At 34.9% G+C, this 9321-nt stretch overlaps 1 long non-coding RNA gene and 1 pseudogene across 1 annotated transcript; both read right to left on the bottom strand.

Annotated features, from left to right (window-relative positions):
• Positions 1–1667: 1667 nt before the first annotated feature.
• LOC145790363 (disease resistance protein RPV1-like) lies at positions 1668–4315 on the bottom strand (annotated as a pseudogene).
• A 1912-nt stretch (positions 4316–6227) lies between these two features.
• On the bottom strand, positions 6228–8513 carry LOC145790578 (uncharacterized). The gene is made up of 3 exons (XR_014329403.1): positions 8244–8513; positions 7266–7319; positions 6228–6501 (listed from the first exon to the last, which is right to left on the bottom strand). It is a non-coding gene; the product is annotated as an uncharacterized LOC145790578 (long non-coding RNA).
• Between the last annotated feature and the right edge of the window lie 808 nt (positions 8514–9321).

Raw genomic sequence — 9321 nt, 5'->3', positions numbered from 1 at the left:
AAGTTGAACCAGTCTGGAACATTGCTTCCTGGAAGATACGCGTAGAATATATGTTTATCATGACATCCCTATGCCACAGAAAAATAATTTAACCACTACATATTGACTATTGAGAGAGAGAGAGAGAGAGAGAGAGAGAGAGAAATGACCTACATGGAAAGCTTCCTTGCTTTCTCCCAGTCACAGCTTGAAAGCATAACCGTTGGGACTTCAATGGATCCCAAGGTGGAAAAGCCCAAATTGATAATTGTCTCCATGTCAACATTTCTATGGGTTCTAACTTCAAGTCACCCAGAATCTCAACTACACATATAATAGTATAGATCTGGTCTGAACATGTTCCAGGCAAATTGATTGTGATGAAAGATTTTATATTCTATGGTTAATGGACATGATTCAAAAGTTATTTTCTCCAACAATGTACATGCTGTGCACCACAATTCTTTTAAATTTTGTTGCACTACAAGTGACTAGAGCCTTGTGTAGTCACTTAAATCAAGAATCTCAAGTCTAGTAAGAGCTCTAATGCAATCTGGGAGGTTACAAATTGGATTACAACTCAAATTCAATATCTGCAATGATGATAGGTTGCTAAGATCCCTAGGGAAATCGTCATCTGATAGATTGCACCGCTCAAGACTCAAATGTACCAAGGACTAAGGTAGAAGAGCCCATGAAATGTTTAAACTTCTTATCGGCTTTAATAGAGAAGGCCACATGAATGAATGCCATGGTTTGACCACCCTAGTGGTAGAGACTAATCTACTTATAGGAATTTCATTTGCACAGAATGTTGTTAGAGACTCCTTAGTCCCCATCTCTACAGGTAATTCCTCAAGATTTGAACAACCCCGAGATGTCAAGTGTTTCCAAAATTTTTAGCATCCCAATGCTTCTAGGAAGCTTCCTCTAATTTTTGCAATCTCTTAAATTTAACAAAACAAGTCTGTGAAGATGTCCAATGGATTCATGAACCGCAAACAATCTTGCACAATTCTTAAATATTACTCTCTCAAGATTGGGGACATTTGAGAAGTTGGGAGTTTCAGTGAGGTTATAGGAATGATTAAGATCAAGGATTTTTAACGAGTTGAGAACTATAAAAGAAGAAAAAGGTTGGTTATTAATGATAGTTTTAGTTTCCTACAAACTTTAAAAATTAGAAGGGAAAAAAGAAAAGAATGTACATATCTTGGTTTCTTCCCAAACTTTTTGCAACCTGCTACAATGCATGTCAAGAACAATCATGCTTTCCAAAGAGAAATCTTTGTGCATAGATTTGAAAGGGAATCCATGCCAAGACGACCATCGCAATTCTTTAGGAAAATTTACAAAGCTACCATTGACTCATACAAAATTGAGTTGCAGAAGTTTTAGCTTTTGCATTTGTGAAAAAGCATCAACTTCCAAAGCTATCTGATTTGAAATGCTTGGACTAGGTCCTATTGTCTTCCAGGAGAAGATGCTAACATAATGTCTTTTAAATGAATTGCCTACATTTGACAACAATGATGTGTTGTGGAATTCTTCAAAACGACGTTTTCCATTGACACCGTAGGCTGGTTTGGAATATTTTTCTTCATTCAGTAAATTCATATCAAGTATGAGGCCTTCAATTATTCTTGTCCCCTAAGAAAGATAGAGAGAATGACATTGATCAGTAAGAGTAATATTATACAAACAGATTTTTTGTACAAAATTTTCATACAGAATGATGTAGTTTTCATTTCAAATCAAAAACAAAATTATTGAATACTTCCAGAGTATCACGTGTCCATTTTCTCTCATCAATCATCATTTATCATACCCGCTCATATTTCTCAACTATCCAACACAAAATCATAATATCCACATTTTCCATCAATCACAATAGCATAGAGCACCATGTGGCTGCACTCCTGGACTATCCAATAATCACCCTCAAATCAAAACACTCACCAATGTGGCTCATAATTTCATAAGTCCAATTATCACATTATTCTGGAAGATTTTTTGTATAAAAAATTTGTTTTTGTATCATTTTTGGATAAATTACACCACTGATCTCTCGAGTTTGAGAGAAATTTCATTTTGGTCCCCATAATTTAAATTTCAACAATTTGATCATCACACTTTCAATTTTGTTACAATATGGTCCCTCCATCATGTGTTGTTTATATTTTAAACGAAAAAAATTGCTTGCAAAACTAGAGGAACCAAATTTTGAACTCCACTTTAATCCCTTTAGCTTTACACATATTTTTTGGTTTCAAATTCTAACAGTAAGTGACAAAGGGATCACATTGCAACAAAATTGAAAGTGTTAGAACCAAATTGTTTAAAATGAAATTAAAGGGACTAAAGCGACACTTTGCTTAACAACAAGGACTAACAATGTAATTTACCCATCATTTCTCAATAGTAAATAACATCCCTACACAAATACATACAAATAAACAAGAGTAGTAAAGTTAATTCTTACAGAATTTTCCCTTAAGACATGAAAGGAATCCTTATGATTCTAGAGTTTACTACGCTCTCCTGGTTCCTTAGGTGATTCTTGACGAACAATTTCTCTTCCTATTTCTTGAATCAATTGAGGCATCGTTAACTTTTTACGATAATCAATCGTTAACAAACATCTATCAATGAGATTTTGAAACACAACTGTTGTAACGCTCCCCACTACTTGCTAGCCCAAGTAACCTGTGGGTCGACTAACAATACCCAAAGTTTAAGTCCAAGTTACTTAGTAACAAGGTAGTAATGATTTATATGTCCAAGATCACCCATGCAAACTTCTGATGTGGGACAGGGTATTACAAACTCTCCCACTTATAAATCCTCGCGTCCTGGTGAGGGTCTATAATCAATCAGAATACCATGACAAGCTCGTGGCCAGCCCAGAATAAGTGGCTTACATGTTTGTGCGCATGGGTCGGCTCTGATGCCATTTGTAATGCCCCAACCCTTCACACGTCATCAATATTGTCCGCTTTGGGCCATATCCGCACAAATTTGTTCTTTCAGTGGGTCACCCATCTCAGAACTACTCTAGTCTAAGCCCGCTTAATTGGGGAGTTCTACTAGGGATTTCACCACTCAGGAAAAGGCCTCGATGCTATGTAAGAGTCCAGGTTTTTACTTTTATAGCCTAGGAACTCCCTCTCCATTCCTGATGTGAGATATCGGGACCTTACAATCGTTGTGTAAAAATCACATCCATCTAGGATTTTGATTGCCCAATTTTCGTTTATCCCAACAAAGAAACAAGCAACATGATGGAATAAATTTTTGTCATGATCATCTTGTAAAGAGTCAAAACTTATTTTGAGCTTTTCAAGGATTTCAGTATTAGGAATTTCTTTCAATTTCTCTAATTGACTTTTCCACACATTTAAGCTTTTCCCAGATAAAGAAGAACCTAAATTTTTTATAGCTAATGGAAGCCCTCCACAATGGTGAACCACCACTTTTGAGTACTCCATAAAACCATCAATGGGATGGCTTTGCCCAAAGGCATGCCAACTCAAGAGCTCCAATGAATCACAATAATTCAAATTTTCAACCTTGTGCACCTCGCAAACTTCATGAGCCTTTAGCAATTGCAGACACCTAGTAGTTATGATGACTTTACTACCTTGAAAAAGCCAGTCTCGCATTCCATGTATTGCATCTAATTGGTCCACTGTATCGACATCATCAAGCACTACAAGAACTCTTTTGCAACATATCACATCTTAATCCTTCATCAACACTATACAAATTTTCCTTTCTTCCTTTTAAAATAGCTGGAAGAAGTTGTCTTTGTAAACGGAATAACCCATCTTGCTATTTAAAAATTTCTCTTATATTTGCAAGAAAGCTACTTCCTTCAAATCTTGAGAAGTTAGAATTATATAGAAATTTGGCTATGGTTGTCTTTCCTATGCCACTAAGAATCACTAATCCCACAAATTGCGACTATACCAATATTGTTGAACTTATCTTCTAACCAATGCTCAATGTTTTTTGCTCGAGAATGTATTCCAATCAAAGTAGGGGGAAATGCCCAAGATTGTGCGACTTAGTTTGCCTCCAACCACTTTTACAATTTTGTGGATAAACCTTGACTCGAGCCTAAGGATTGCAATCAAGATTGAAAAGAAAGCACAATAAGAATGCCATGACTTGAACTTAGTTACAAGTTCTCATGCAGTAATGAACAAAATGATTGTTACTATCTTTGTTTAGACAATTGGTGGCGTCTCAAATGTAAAGAAAAGAGTTTTCACAGTAATGGTTTTGAAACAATGCCCCTTTTTCTAATACAGATTGTTTTCCACAATTTTGACATTTTTATATAGCATTAGTAAGCTATGTTGTTAAAACTTTTGAGAATGAGCTTAATTTCCAGAAGAAATGTCGTCATTGGAAATGAATAACTAGATGTGATATTTTCAAATAGCTTGAAAGGGAGGAGCATCTACAAAAACCATAGCTAATTATTTCAATTTTTATTTATATTTTTTGGTTTAGTTAAGAACTTTTTGTAAGGCTCAAACATGAGCCGAGTTCAAAGGAATCCAACTTATAGGATGGTAGGATTTCCCCTCAAGAAAAATTTAACCATTGTGTTTAAATCTCAAGAAACTCACAAAAAGAAATCATCCAAAAAATGAACCAAATAAAACTCAATCCAAAACGCCCTTGTGTAAAATACTGTTATTAACGAAATCCCAAAAAAAAGGGTAATGCAAGTGATGCCTAACTAAAAAACAACTTGGTAGGAAATTACCCATTAGCTTGATTTTGTGTATTCATCCCTGCTAAATCTGCAGCTTCTCCAGTGCTGCCTTCCATTTTTCCACTTTGACCATCCATTCAACTCTTCTGTCACTCCTTTCTGTCTGGAATCTCTCCTCATTGCATGTGAATGCTTCTTTGAAACTTCCCATTTGCTTCCTCACATGGGATGGATCAATGTAATAGACGATAGGTAGAACTACATGTCCAGTGGTTTTCCTACGTTTGAGAATCATCACAAGCTCATCAAGACACCAACTTGAAGATGCATAGTCTTTCGAGAAGACAACTATTGAAATCCTTGACCCTTGAATTGCTTTCTGCAATTCAAACTTAATATTTTCTCCTCTTTCAATGTCGTCCTCATCTTTGAAAGTGCGAAATCCTGCATGGACCAAAGCTGTGCAGAGGTGATCAGTAAACGTCTAGCTAGTGTCTTCACCTCTGAAGCTCAAGAACACATGATAGCTACAACGAGAATTGGAAGAGGTGGCTTCTTGGGCTCCTACCATTGCCATTGTATTAAAGCTCAACAAAGACCAATGACGGACAAAAAGGCTATGGGATGAATGCGATCTGTCAAGGTGCGCACAGTGGATATTTAAGTAGTTATATCACACCTTGCTAATTCTTTTGCACCAAATGTGAATCTGACTTTCAGTAGAGACCTTTTGGAGGCATGGAGGACGCTGCCACGAAGGTAGGGTGGGTAGATGGGGGGAAGCATATAGTAGTCAAAAAAATGGAAAGAATGCAAGTGGTTGTAAAGTGGGATGTAGCTGCTGAGAAAGTCAAAGACTTTGTCTCCATGTTTCAACACAAAATGGTGAGTCTCGCCCCTTCCACTAATCATAACTTTCTGTGGCATCACCTGACCCTGCACCAGGGTCATTAAACAATTTCTTTTAACTGAAGTGGGCACATTTCAAGATATTCATGTGACATTTACTTTAATTTTTATTATTTCAAAATTTTAAAACTTCATCACTTTTATTATATACATTAATTTTTAATAAAATTTATATATTTGGAATTTACACAACGAAATCTATCAAATAAGATTAACATTAAATATAAAATTTTGTTAAAATAAACTATTAAATTTTTTTCAATGTTAAAACTAGAATATTTTCTTAATTATGCACAACAATGTTTCAAGCAATTGTTTCAGCAAAAAAATATTTTCTTCTTCTATACAAATTTATATTAAATATTAGTCATTGATAGATTTCGACTAATAAATTCTAAAAATATAAATTTGATAAAAATAAAAAAACAAAAAAAAATGTGAAATATGAAAATTATGACATTTTAAAATTTAAAATTTAAAATTTAAAATGCAAAACAAAAAAACAAAAAAACAAAATGTTGCCATGTCACACCCCAAATCCGGGCATGACCGGCCGTGGCCCACAGGGACTTAGCCCAAGGCACACGTAAGCCTAAACACGAATCCAATCACATTGAACAACTGAACAATAGTCCAATAATAAATAACCAAAACTCAATCCAGACATGCCACAATTATAAACGGCAAAATCAACCGTAATCAAAAGCCATCCAAACTTATGGGATATAAACAACCCACATAATAAAATGATTCTAAATGAACTTCGATAAGAATAAATATAAATATGCACAAACTTGACATAACACTCTAAACTAAAGGAATGCCCTAGAGGTCCATCCAATTGAGTCCCCGCTATGCCATGAGTCCACTCTAAGTCCTTCTAACACCTGGAAGTGATAAAAACTAAGTCAGCTGATAGCTCAGTGAGTAGCAACATGGATAGTAAATACAGTTTTGAAAACAAGGATAAATTTCAAAATAAGATATATATCACAGAAACTAGATTGGCATACAGTTTGGTAAATACAATCTGTTTCAAAAAGAATGTTCCACAATTCAACACTTAAAATACTCACGTCTCGCAAGAACATGATAAACGACATTTTTCACTTAAAACAGATTATAACATGAACACCAATAATTTTCTGGGTACCAATAAAAACAATAATCTGCCACACATTTCTCAGGCTATAAGCCCCGTTGGATCCAATACCGAACTAAGAGTCATCCTCAGGGTGGCACCTGGGCCTTTTCTCAAAGACGATCCGATTTAAGGTCACCTAGTTGTTTTTAAAGGTCTGTTCCTTACAATCGTTGAGCACTAGAGTCATCACGGCCCAACCCGGATCTGTTCCCTAGTGGCCAGAGTCACCACACACAGTGGAATAATTTCCCTGGACTAAATACACACATGGTCCCAATAATCAATACACATCAGTTTTCGCAAAACATGGTGGTTCATCATTATAAACATGAGACCAAAACAAATATTTTACAGTATGCCAAGTTCACACGTGTTTCAGAAATAATTTGATTCAATTGATAATATAATAATTTATCAAAGCAGTTTAGTCTTGAAACAACAATTTGATTTTCCAACAATTTAGGGTAGGGAAACATTTATAAAAATACGTAGCATGAAACTACTCACCTGGAAACGAAATAATATAATCCTCGAATAGAGTATGAAAGTCCAACTAGTGCCCTGAACCAATATGAAAACTACACGTCACTACTAATTTAAAAATACTAAAGAATACGAACCAAGTAACCCCAAACTAAAGCGCACTAACACGGCTCAACCCAACTCACCGTTACTCTTAAATATTACCTAAGTTTATGTTCTTCAAGGTCTAAAATCACCCAAGACATAGGTTCCGATCGAAACTTAATTAATTGTGACTTTAAGATAAAACAGAATTTCAAACAAGCCTTCCCAACCTGTTCGCTAACTTTGAAAATTACAAAATCCACTCCACGCTATTCGAAAAATTCCAATAACCTCCAGATATGATCTAATATATCCTAAGTTTCAAACCCAATTGGTTTCACTTGATTTTCTTATCAAAATAATTTTCTACAATTTATTATATCCAAACAGGTTGTTTTCTGCAGCACTTTAAAGAAATTGACGGTTCTCTTAATATACACGAGCAATCAATGCAAGGCCAAAAACGTACGAAACTAGACTTGTAACCGGTTCTAATGACACTAATTTGATAATTTTTGGATTTATACCCAAAGAGAACAACAATCCCGAATTTACTGTTTCGGACTGGTTTTCTGGACAGATTTGAATACCTCAATTTATATGGATTTTGACCCCCAAAAATTATGAAAAAAATCAGATATACAATTCAATGTGTAATTGATCTACTGTAAAAATTTCAGATTAAAATTCATCCGTTTGATATGGTTTCTTGATTTTTAAAGTTTGCGATTCTGTGCAGAATTTTTTTGGATTGAAAATTACACCCAATCTTTACACATAAATTTAGCTCCTCAAGTTTCTTAATAGGATATCTATATACACAATACATAAACCTACAACCTCTCCATGAATGAATAAAATAATTATAGAATAAGGATAGAACAAAGAAAGAAGAGAAGAAAACCTAAGAGGGCTAACCTTTGATGATCACACACAACACAACACACCCAAAAGTTCTTTGATTGCAACATCTTCTTCTTTTTTTCCTTCTCTCAAACCTTCTCCCGTGGCTGCTGTGTTGTTGCCCTATGTGGTGAACAAATAATAGAGTAGGGTTTGTGTTTATTTTATTTTATACTAGTGTTGGGCAACATAGGTCAAATAAATATATAAATATACAAAACATATATATAAGTTATATGCAACTCAAATGGTAAGGGTTTTATATATTAACCTTGTGGTCTAGAGTTCAAGTCACACCCTCCTCTCTCTCTATATATATATTTTTTATAATAAATCTTGCCTCTAAATTAAATGCTTTCACCACAAATTTATTTTAAGTTTTAAATTAATTAAAACATCCTCCAATAATATTTAATTTGCACCTTAGAATTCACCACAAAAATATTTGAGATTGTAATATTATTATTTAATTATTTACTAAATTTTTATATTCGGGTTCTCACATTCTCCCCTCCTAAAAAAAAGTTTCGTCCTCGAAACTAACCTGAGTAAATCATGAGAATAGATGTGGGTACTTCTCGCGCATCTCGTCCTCGCATTCCCAAGTTGCCTCTTCAACTAAATGATTATGCCACAATACCTTAACTAATTTAATGGTCTTTGTACGCAACATTTTCTCTTCTGAATACAAAATCTGAACAGGCATCTCCTCATACGAAAAATCCTCTCTAATCTAAAGCGGCTCATAATCTATCACATGCGACGAACTGTGCACATATTTCCTCAACATAGACACGTGAAACACATTATGCACTCCTGCCAACCTAGGGTTAAAACAACACAATACACAACCTCAATAACCTTCTCTAATATACCTCAAATGGTCCAATGTATCTAGAACTCAACTTTCCTTTCTTTCCAAACTGATGACTCCTTTCCATGGTGATACTTTCAAGAATACCATAACCCCAACATGAAACTCTAAATTTCTCCTACGATAATCAGCATAACTTTTTTGTCTACTCTGGGCAGTCAATAATCTCTCTCTAACGGTGATAATTTTTTGTGTAGCATCCTTCACCAAATCAGGTCC

The sequence above is a fragment of the Camellia sinensis genome, chromosome 5 (assembly GCF_055761805.1).
Source record: "Camellia sinensis isolate YWXY chromosome 5, ASM5576180v1, whole genome shotgun sequence".
In the NCBI taxonomy this organism is placed as follows: Eukaryota; Viridiplantae; Streptophyta; class Magnoliopsida; order Ericales; family Theaceae; genus Camellia; species Camellia sinensis.
Note: the sequence above shows the minus strand (reverse complement) of the source record. Positions and strands in the feature narration are given on the sequence as shown.